This window comes from Engystomops pustulosus, unplaced genomic scaffold, assembly GCF_040894005.1.
Source record: "Engystomops pustulosus unplaced genomic scaffold, aEngPut4.maternal MAT_SCAFFOLD_92, whole genome shotgun sequence".
Taxonomy (NCBI): Eukaryota; Metazoa; Chordata; class Amphibia; order Anura; family Leptodactylidae; genus Engystomops; species Engystomops pustulosus.
Genome location: NW_027284978.1, coordinates 230927 through 242500, shown reverse-complemented (window position 1 = coordinate 242500; position 11574 = coordinate 230927).

The following is an 11574-nucleotide window of genomic DNA, read 5'->3' as shown; positions in this document are numbered from 1 at the left end:
GGAGTTGAGCGCTTACGCGCGGCGGGACCTTATAACCTGCAGCGGCTGAGGAGCGAAGATTTCCAGGGTGGGCCCCCGGGGATGCCATACCCCGAGCAGCCTGTCGGCCCCGCTCCTAGCACGCTGGCAAGCAATGGAGTCTTCCCCGCGGCAGCCACCGCCCTCGCCCTAGCCTCGCCGTCGGTCGATGAAGAACGTCGTTCGCCCTTCCTCTGCTCGGGATTTGGAAACGGCCTGGCCTTCGCCTACTCCGTCGGGCAACTGCCTTCCGCCAGCCCCTTCCCTCGAATCCCCTTCTTCCATTTTAGACCCGATCAGGGGATTGGTCAGCCCAGCCCTGGGGTAAGAAGAGGGGTTGGGGTCGGTTCGGCTTCGGGTGCCCCGCTCGGCCAAAGGTTCCCCTCGCTTTGGAAGCACGCGAGGTCGCGGAGGGTGTCGGGGTTATTTTCGGCTCCCTGGCTTCGCGGGAGCGGCCTTCGGCTAGGGCCGACGCCGTCCGGCCCGCGCAGATTTGGACCGGGGTCCGGGGCGAGTACCTGCCTCTCTCACGAAAGGAGTGTCACCGGTAAGAAGCCTCTTCCCACGTCTGCTTGCCGACTTACGCTCGCCCCGACGAGAGGCCCAACCGAAGGAGTGGAAAGGGGCAGAGATTTCCAGGGTCGCCCCACCAGGGATGCAATACCCCAGTGCAGACTGTCGGCCCTGCCCCGAACCTACTCGGTGGTTTGAAGGTTAACCTCTTGGGGAAAGCAGCGATTCGCCTCGCGGTGCGTGCCTCCGCGGATCTAAACCCCCTCGATCGATGTGGGGCCAGAGGACCCCTTTTCCCCGTACGAAACGGCCGGCTCACCATGGGCTCGACATCCGTGGGTCGGAGAGTTGAGCGCTTACGCGCGGCGGGACCTTATAACCTGCAGCGGCTGAGGAGCGAAGATTTCCAGGGTGGGCCCCCGGGGATGCCATACCCCGAGCAGCCAGTCGGCCCCGCTCCTAGCGCGCTGACGAGCAATGGAGTCTTCCCCGCGGCAGCCACCGCCCTCGCCTCGCCGTCGGTCGATGAAGAGCCGAGTTCGCCCTCCTCTGCTCGGGACTCGGAAACGGCCTGGCCTTCGCCTACTCCGTCGGGCAACTGCCTTCCGCCAGCCCCTTCCCTCGAATCCCCTTCTTCCATTTTAGACCCGATCAGGGGATTGGTCAGCCCAGCCCTGGGGTAAGAAGAGGGGTTGGGGTCGGTTCGGCTTCCGGTGCCCCGCTCGGCCAAAGGTCCCCTCGCTTTGGAAGCAGAGGGTGCCGGGGTTATTTTCGGCTTGACGCCTAGTCCGGTCCCTGCCGGTTCCCGTCGAGGCCCGCGGTCAAAACCAGCTCCCCGGCTGTCGGAGCCGGAGCCCCGCAGCCCGAGCGGACGCACCGAGTCCCTCATGTAAGGGATAGCCGCCCCTACGGAACGGCCCGGACTGGGACCAGGCACCCCCAGGCGCCGAAGGGGTGGGTCGGCCGTGTTGCCGAAGCTTAGCCGGCGCTGATGACCGCAGCCCCTAACGATGCCCACAGGCGGGGGAGCCAAGGAGAGCACTAGGAAGACGTGGCGGGGTCGGACGGCTCAATTTCCAGGGTGGGACCCCGGGGGTTCAGTACCCCGGGCATCCGGTCGGTTTCGCCGGCGCGACCCCAAGCCTTCCACGGCCCCCTTCGTGGGTGCAGGGATACCGAGCAGGGTGCAGGCTTAGACGCCAATTCCCCAGAAGTTTTAGGGATAGGGTTTGTCCGGGCGCCACCGCAGCGACAACCTCGCAAGAAGCTCTCTTCCACAAAAGCACGGGCAACGTTCGTGTGCGAGTGTTGGTCTCCCATGGTCTACCGACTCCCCCGGGCGGCCCAAGCGTTACGCCCACGGCCGGGCCCTCGAGCAGGCGCACCCCTGGTGCCTCTCGTAAGGGAAGGCTACGGTCCTCAACCCCTCGTATGGCGGGGAGGGCGCATTTGAAACGCTAAAGGACGAGCCCTGTTCGGGACCTGGCGGGGATCCGCGGATTGGCGAGAGGGATGGGTCTGCCGTTGGTCAGAGGGGACGCACCCCTGGGACGCAGTTTGGCATTAGCGACCGATGGCCCATCTACGACCATGTACTCCGGGAGCGCCAAGGAGGACGCGGGTGGGCTTTGGGGGCAGACTCAATTTCCAGGGTCTGGGCGCCGGGGGTGCAATACCCTTAAGCGCTCATGTCGGTTTCGTCTGCCGCCCGCCTCTGGCCCGGCTCCTAGTGACGGGTGCTGTGAACGTGCGATCGTGCTTGCGGTTGAAGAGTTCAAAGGCTACCGCTGGGGATAACACGCCCGGGGAATTTAGAAACCCCCCCTCCGCTACAATCTCTGCTTCTGCCGGACTCGGAGGGGAGCCGCCCCGGGGGCGACCGCTCCCTCTCCTCTTCCGCGGCGTGCCGCGCGCTTCGCCGTCAGCAGCGGAGCGAACCTTTTTCTCGGTCCGCAGCTCTTCAGGCGTAGGCGGGCAGCGCTAACAGGGTACACTGGGGACCACTCGACCGCAACCGCTCCTCCGACCGACGAGCATACCTACCGCGGATACGCCACGGTGGGTCTAAGCCTCGTCGCCGCCGCGAGGAGCAGGCGGGAGCCGTCCCTTTTCGTGCTGCGGAAATAAACCGTGGACACAGAGGTGTGTCTGCGCTCTCCGACCGGGCGGGGGGCGATTGGACTTGCCCGAGGGACACTAGGCGAGGCGCTGCCGCGGGAGCCGGAGCTCCGCGCTGGACGCTGCCGCCGCCAACGCCGCCGCCCCCCACCCACGGTACGGTGGAGTACGCCCGTTCCATACGCTTCGTAGCAAACCTCAGCCGAAGCAGAGAGTCCTACCGCTGTGGCAGGAGCGGGGCCGTGCGAGGACCACACTGGCACCGCGCTACACAACCTTAGGCAGAGGACGACAGCCGCTCACGGGGAGCGGGGGATTGATGCGCGACCAAGACTGAGGCTAAGGAACGCTTTACCATAAACCGGCCGGGGCCAATACCCCTGACCGAGCAAAGTGCCCTGCCCCGCCGGATCGCGCTGTGTCAGATCGATCAAAAGAGCGGAGAGCCGAGACTCTACCGCTGGGAGTTTGTGGAGAACGGCCTGGCTTGCGTCCCGTCCTCCCGCCCTCGACCTCACATGGCTAGCCTCACCCGCCGGGAGCCACCCCATTGGGGACCGTAGGGCGGAGAAGGGGTCTCCGCGTCCGGAATTTACTTGTGGAGAACGGCCTGGCTTACGTCCCGTCCTCCCGCCCTCGACCTCACATGGCTAGCCTCACCCGCCGGGCGCCACCCCATTGGGGACCGTAGGGCGGAGAAGGGGTCTCCGCGTCCGGAATTTACTTGTGGAGAACGGCCTGGCTTACGTCCCGTCCTCCCGCCCTCGACCTCACACGGCTAGCCTCACCCGCCGGGCGCCACCCCATTGGGGACCGTAGGGCGGAGAAGGGGTCTCCGCGTCCGGAATTTACTTGTGGAGAACGGCCTGGCTTACGTCCCGTCCTCCCGCCCTCGACCTCACATGGCTAGCCTCACCCGCCGGGCGCCACCCCATTGGGGACCGTAGGGCGGAGAAGGGGTCTCCGCGTACGGAATTTCTTGTGGAGAACGGCCTGGCTTACGTCCCGTCCTCCCATGGCTAGCCTCACCCGCCGGGCGCCACCCCATTGGGGACCGTAGGGCGGAGAAGGGGTCTCCGCGTCCGGAATTTCTTGTGGAGAACGGCCTGGCTTACGTCCCGTCCTCCCGCCCTCGACCTCACATGGCTAGCCTACCCCGCCGGGCGCCGCTCCATTGGGGATACGGTACGGCAAAGCGCGACGCCGCACGATGCCAACACTTTGTGCAAAAACCTGGCAGAGTCGACCAAAACCTCGCTTCTTTGACCGGTATTTTTGATGCTTTTCTCTGCCGCCGAAGGTGCACTGAGGGTCGGATCGCCCAAAATTTTTACCGGTCGTTTTGGTCTGCGGTTCTTCCGAGAGGTGCCCGCCTGACAGTTCTTTTTCAGCAGCCTCCGAAAGGCCATCCAGCGGGCAAGCCAGGGGTTGGCAGCCGCCGGCGGTGAGCCTTCCCCGGCCGGGGCAGACGGCTCCGACCGCAAAATTTTTTCGACTTTCGCCGAGGCCAAAACCCCATGCACTTTTAAAGCCTGCCCGCAGCGCCGTCTCCTGTCAGACGTCCCTTGCCGCCTGCGGTGGTCCTCGCCCGGCAGAGAGAAGCCGGAGTCGCCCCCTCTCCGGTTCTTTTTCACCATTCCGGAGCTCTGAAATCTGCCGGACACCGAGTGACCGAGGACGCTTCCAGGAGGGCGGCAGCGAGAGGCAGAGTGCCACCGGTCGGGTCGCCGGTTCTCCCACACTTTGAAAATTTTTCGCTTGTTCTGGTGGGATGGAGAGAGAGCGTGGCTTATGCGCCCTCTGCCCCGCGGTCCGCCCTGGCTGGCCTTACGCCGGTGGTTCGCCAGGCCACCGGCACCTTGTACGGCGGGGACGGCGTGGCTTATGCGCCCGTCAACCCACCTACTCGCCCCGGCTAGCCTTTTACCCGGAGGGCGCCACGCTCCGGGTACCAGTGAGCGGCACGAACCCAGTCATACCATGCCGCTCACCTCGCGCCCTCTCCGGCCTCCGCCGCGGAGACCTCCCGCTAGGACCTGCGGGGGGCGATTTCTGCCAAAATCTACAAAGTCCCCGATGGTTAAGGACGTAGACTGTTGAGCGGGACCTACACACTCTTGTAGCCGATGGGGCTCGCCATTTCCCGCAGAAAATGGACCACCTCCCGCAGAGGAACATGAAATGCCCCTTCCCGCGGGACCCGAAGGACCGCTCTGTCCGAGCAGGCCTCCAGGACCACGGCACGCAAAAGCGACTCAGTCCCGCTGGCATTACGGATCTGACTTTGTGCAAAAACCAGGCAGAGTCGACCAAAACCTCCCTTCTTTGACCGGTGTTTTTGTTGCTTTTCTCTGCCGCCGAAGGTGCACTGAGGGTCGGATCGCCCAAAATTTTTACCGGTCGTTTTGGTCTGCGGTTCTTCCGAGAGGTGCCCGCCTGACAGTTCTTTTTCAGCAGCCTCCGAAAGGGCATCCAGCGGGCAAGCCAGGGGTTGGCAGCCGCCGGCGGTGAGCCTTCCCCGGCCGGGGCAGACAGCTCCGACCGCAAAATTTTTTCGACTTTCGCCGAGGCCAAAACCCCATGCACTTTTAAAGCCTGCCCGCAGCGCCGTCTCCTGGCAGACGTCCCTTGCCGCCTGCGGTGGTCCTCGCCCGGCAGAGAGAAGCCGGATTCGCCCTCTCACCGGTTCTTTTTCACCATTCCGGAGCTCTGAAATCTGCCGGACACCGAGTGACCGAGGACGCTTCCAGGAGGGCGGCAGCGAGAGGCAGAGTGCCACCGGTCGGGAAGCCGGTTCTCCCACACTTTGAAATTTTTTCGCTTGTTCTGGTGGGATGGAGAGAGAGCGTGGCTTATGCGCCCTCTGCCCCGCGGTACGCCCTTGGCTAGCCTTACGCCGGTGGTTCGCCAGGCCACCGGCACCTTGTACAGCGGGGACGGCGTGGCTTATGCGCCCTCTGCCCCGCGGTACGCCCTTGGCTAGCCTTACGCCGGTGGTTCGCCAGGCCACCGGCACCTTGTACGGCGGGGACGGCGTTGCTTATGCGCCCGTCAATCCACCTACTCGCCCCGGCTAGCCTTTTACCCGGAGGGCGCCACGCTCCGGGTAGCAGTGAGCGGCACGAGCCCAGTCATACCATGCCGCTCACCTCGCACCTTTTCCGGCCTCCGCCGCGGAGACCTCCCGCTCTGTTCTGCGGAGAGCGATTTTGGGCAAAATCTACAAAGTCCCCGACGGTTAAGGACGTAGACTGTTGAGCGGGACCTACACACTCTTGTAGCCGAAGGGGCTCGCCATTTCCCGCAGAAAATGGATCACCTCCCGCAGAGGAACATGAAATGCCCCTTCCCGCGGGACCCGAAGGACCACTCTGTCCGAGCAGGCTTCCAGGACCACGGCACGCAAGAGCGACTCAGTCCCGCTGGCATTACGGATCTGACTTAGTGCAAAAACCTGGCAGAGTCGACCAAAACTCCCCTTCTCTGACCGGTATTTTTGTTGCTTTTCTCTGCCGCCGAAGGTGCACTACGGGTCGGATCGCCCAAAATTTTTACCGGTCGTTTTGGTCTGCGGTTCTTCCGAGAGGTGCCCGCCTGACAGTTCTTTTTCAGCAGCCTCCGAAAGGCCATCCAGCGGGCAAGCCAGGGGTTGGCAGCCGCCGGAGGTGAGCCTTCCCCGGCCGGGGCAGACAGCTCCGACCGCATAATTTTTTCGACTTTCTCCGAGGCCAAAACCCCATGCACTTTTAAAGCCTGCCCGCAGCGCCGTCTCCTGTCAGACGTCCCCGCCGCCTGCGGTGGTCCTCGCCCGGCAGAGAGAAGCCGGAGTCGCCCTCTCTCCGGTTCTTTTTCACCATTCCGGAGCTCTTAAATCTGCCGTACTCCGAGTGACCGAGGATGCTTCCAGGACGGCGGCAGCGAGAGGCAGAGTGCAACCGGTCGGGAAGCCGGTTCTCCCACACTTTGAAAATTTTTCGCTTGTGCTGGTGGGATGGAGAGAGAGCGTGGCTTATGCGCCCTCTGCCCCGCGGTACGCCCTTGGCTAGCCTTACGCCGGTGGTTCGCCAGGCCACCGGCACCTTGTACGGCGGGGACGGCGTTGCTTATGCGCCCGTCATCCCACCTACTCGCCCCGGCTAGCCTTTTACCCGGAGGGCGCCACGCTCCGGGTAGCAGTGAGCGGCACGAGCCCAGTCATACCATGCCGCTCACCTCGCACCTTTTCCGGCCTCCGCCGCGGAGACCTCACGCTCTGTTCTGCGGAGAGCGATTTTGGGCAAAATCTACAAAGTCCCCGATGGTTAAGGACGTAGACTGTTGAGCGGGACCTACACACTCTTGTAGCCGAAGGGGCTCGCCATTTCCCGCAGAAAATGGATCACCTCCCGCAGAGGAACATGAAATGCCCCTTCCCGCGGGACCCGCAGGACCGCTCTGTCCGAGCAGGCCTCCAGGACCACGGCACGCAAAAGCGACTCAGTCCCGCTGGCATTACGGATCTGACTTAGTGCAAAAACCTGGCAGAGTCGACCAAAACTCCCCTTCTCTGACCGGTATTTTTGTTGCTTTTCTCTGCCGCCGAAGGTGCACTACGGGTCGGATCGCCCAAAATTTTTACCGGTCGTTTTGGTCTGCGGTTCTTCCGAGAGGTGCCCGCCTGACAGTTCTTTTTCAGAAGCCTCCGAAAGGGCATCCAGCGGGCAAGCCAGGGGTTGGCAGCCGCCGGCGGTGAGCCTTCCCCGGCCGGGGCAGAAAGCTCCGACCGCATAATTTTTTCGACTTTTGCCGAGGCCAAAACCCCATGCACTTTTAAAGCCTGCCCGCAGCGCCGTCTCCTGTCAGACGTCCCCGCCGCCTGCGGTGGTCCTCGCCCGGCAGAGAGAAGCCGGAGTCGCCCTCTCTCCGGTTCTTTTTCACCATTCCGGAGCTCTTAAATCTGCCGTACTCCGAGTGACCGAGGACGCTTCCAGGAGGGCGGCAGCGAGAGGCAGAGTGCCACCGGTCGGGAAGCCGGTTCTCCCACACTTTGAAAATATTTCGCTTGTGCTGGTGGGATGGAGAGAGAGCGTGGCTTATGCGCCCTCTGCCCCGCGGTACGCCCTGGCTAGCCTTACGCCGGTGGTTCGCCAGGCCACCGGCACCTTGTACGGCGGGGACGGCGTTGCTTATGCGCCCGTCATCCCACCTACTCGCCCCGGCTAGCCTTTTACCCGGAGGGCGCCACGCTCCGGGTAGCAGTGAGCGGCACGAGCCCAGTCATACCATGCCGCTCACCTCGCACCTTTTCCGGCCTCCGCCGCGGAGACCTCACGCTCTGTTCTGCGGAGAGCGATTTTGGGCAAAATCTACAAAGTCCCCGATGGTTAAGGACGTAGACTGTTGAGCGGGACCTACACACTCTTGTAGCCGAAGGGGCTCGCCATTTCCCGCAGAAAATGGATCACCTCCCGCAGAGGAACATGAAATGCCCCTTCCCGCGGGACCCGAAGGACCGCTCTGTCCGAGCAGGCCTCCAGGACCACGGCACGCAAAAGCGACTCAGTCCCGCTGGCATTACGGATCTGACTTAGTGCAAAAACCTGGCAGAGTCGACCAAAACTCCCCTTCTCTGACCGGTATTTTTGTTGCTTTTCTCTGCCGCCGAAGGTGCACTACGGGTCGGATCGCCCAAAATTTTTACCGGTCGTTTTGGTCTGCGGTTCTTCCGAGAGGTGCCCGCCTGACAGTTCTTTTTCAGCAGCCTCCGAAAGGGCATCCAGCGGGCAAGCCAGGGGTTGGCAGCCGCCGGCGGTGAGCCTTCCCCGGCCGGGGCAGAAAGCTCCGACCGCATAATTTTTTCGACTTTCGCCGAGGCCAAAAGCCCAGGCACTTTTAAAGCCTGCCCGCAGCGCCGCCTCCTGTCAGAGGTCCCCGCCGCCTGCGGTGGTCCTCGCCCGGCAGAGAGAAGCCGGAGTCGCCCTCTCTCCGGTTCTTTTTCACCATTCCGGAGCTCTTAAATCTGCCGTACTCCGAGTGACCGAGGACGCTTCCAGGAGGGCGGCAGAGAGAGGCAGAGTGCCACCGGTCGGGAAGCCGGTTCTCCCACACTTTGAAAATTTTTCGCTTGTGCTGGTGGGATGGAGAGAGAGCGTGGCTTATGCGCCCTCTGCCCCGCGGTACGCCCTGGCTAGCCTTACGCCGGTGGTTCGCCAGGCCACCGGCACCTTGTACGGCGGGGACGGCGTTGCTTATGCGCCCGTCAACCCACCTACTCGCCCCGGCTAGCTTTTTACCCGGAGGGCGCCACGCTCCGGGTAGCAGTGAGCGGCACGAGCCCAGTCATACCATGCCGCTCACCTCGCACCTTTTCCGGCCTCCGCCGCGGAGACCTCACGCTCTGTTCTGCGGAGAGCGATTTTGGGCAAAATCTACAAAGTCCCCGATGGTTAAGGACGTAGACTGTTGAGCGGGACCTACACACTCTTGTAGCCGAGGGGGCTCGCCATTTCCCGCAGAAAATGGATCACCTCCCGCAGAGGAACATGAAATGCCCCTTCCCGCGGGACCCGAAGGACCGCTCTGTCCGAGCAGGCCTCCAGGACCACGGCACGCAAAAGCGACTCAGTCCCGCTGGCATTACGGATCTGACTTAGTGCAAAAACCTGGCAGAGTCGACCAAAACTCCCCTTCTCTGACCGGTATTTTTGCTGCTTTTCTCTGCCGCCGAAGGTGCACTACGTGTCGGATCGCCCAAAATTTTTACCGGTCGTTTTGGTCTGCGGTTCTTCCGAGAGGTGCCCGCCTGACAGTTCTTTTTCAGCAGCCTCCGAAAGGGCATCCAGCGGGCAAGCCAGGGGTTGGCAGCCGCCGGCGGTGAGCCTTCCCCGGCCGGGGCAGACAGCTCCGACCGCATAATTTTTTCGAACTTCTCCGAGGTCAAAATCCCAGGCACTCCGACGGAAGGTCCGCCGCGCGTCTCCCGTCTGACGTCCCCGCCGCTCGCGGTGGTCCTCGCCCGGCAGGGAGCTGCCGGATTCGCCCTCTTACCGGTTCTTTTTCACCTTTCCGGAGCTCTGATATCTGCCGCACACACAGTGACCGAGGACGCTTCCAGGAGGGCGGCAGCGAGAGGCAGAGTGCCACCGGGCGGGTCCTCGGTTCTCCCACACTTAGAAAATTTTTGCGCTTGTGCTGGTGCGAGGACGTAGGTCTTTCGACCGGGGCAAGCCTGGAGGGCGGTAGCCGGGATTGGCGCCCTATTCCCGGCTAGCTCTCGGAGGCTTCACCCGGTTGGAGGTTGGAGCTCCGACTTCCATGGGCATGTTCCTCACCGGGACCTACGACCAAGTGTGGCCGAGGGACAGTGACACATTCCCGGGTAGCCTGAGTGGCTGCTCCCGCTGAGCTACTTCCATGGGCACTATTCCTCCCCGGGACTTGCCGCCAAGTCTTGGCCGGGGGACAGTGACACATTCCCGGGTAGCCTGAGTGGCTGCTCCCGCTGAGCTCTTACTTCCATGGGCATGTTCCTCACCGGGACCAACTACCAAGTGTGGCCGGGTTTCGAGCTCCAAACTCGGCTTGCACTTGGTCGCTTGGGGGGTCCCCTCCGCTCCGGGAAGGGCGCCCTCCAGCGGGCAGACGAGGGTACTTCTAGTCTGCCCGAGCTCCATGGGGCCCCTCTCGCCCCTAGGCTCCCCGCCCAGGGTTCCAGGGTCCCGGATAAAGCCACCCTGCCGAGTTCGGTATAGGGTACCGGGCCTGGCTGGAATCACGCCGGGATCGGTGAGACCTCCTCGGCCGCGGCTCAGCCTCCAAACTCCCTTTCGCGGTTCTCTTCCCTTCAACTTCCATGGGCATGTTCCACACCGGGACCTCCGACCAAGTGTGGCCGGGGAACAGTCACCCATGCCCGGGTAGCCTCAGCGGCTGCTCCCGCTGAGGTCAACTTGGAGGTTGGAGCTCCGACTTCCATGGGCACTATTCCTCCCCGGGACCTGCCGCCAAGTCTGGCCGGGGGACAGTGACACATTCCCGGGTAGCCCTGAGCGGCTGCTCCCGCTGAACTCTTACTTCCATGGGCATGTTCCTCATCAGGAACCAACGACCAAGTGTGGCCCAGGGACAGTGACACATTCCCGGGTAGCCTGAGTGGCTGCTCCCGCTGAGCTACTTCCATGAGCACTATTCCTCCCCGGGACCTGCCGCCAAGTCTGGCCGGGGGACAGTGACACATTCCCGGGTAGCCTGAGCGGCTGCTCCCGCTGAGCTACTTCCATGGGCACTATTCCTCCCCGGGACTTGCCGCCAAGTCTTGGCCGGGGGACAGTGACACATTGCCGGGTAGCCTGAGTGGCTGCTCCCGCTGAGCTCTTACTTCCATGGGCATGTTCCTCACCGGGACATACTACCAAGTGTGGCCGGGTTTCGAGCTCCAAACTCGGCTTGCACTTGGTCGCTTGGGGGTCCCCTCCGCTCCGGGAAGGGCGCCCTCCAGCGGGCAGACGAGGGTACTTCTAGTCTGCCCGAGCTCCATGGGGCCCCTCTCGCCCCTAGGCTCCCCGCCCAGGGTTCCAGGGTCCCGGATACAGCCACCCTGCCGAGTTCGGTATAGGGTACCGGGCCTGGCTGGAATCACGCCGGGATCGGTGAGACCTCCTCGGCCGCGGCTCAGCCTCCAAACTCCCTTTCGCGGTTCTCTTCCCTTCAACTTCCATGGGCATGTTCCACACCGGGACCTCCGACCAAGTGTGGCCGGGGAACAGTCGCCCATGCCCGGGTAGCCTCAGCAAGTGCTCCCGCTGAGGTCAACTTGGAGGTTGGAGCTCCGACTTCCATGGGCACTATTCCTCCCCGGGACCTGCCGCCAAGTCTGGCCGGGGGACAGTGACACATTCCCGGGTAGCCTGAGCGGCTTCTCCCGCTGAACTCTTACTTCCATGGGCA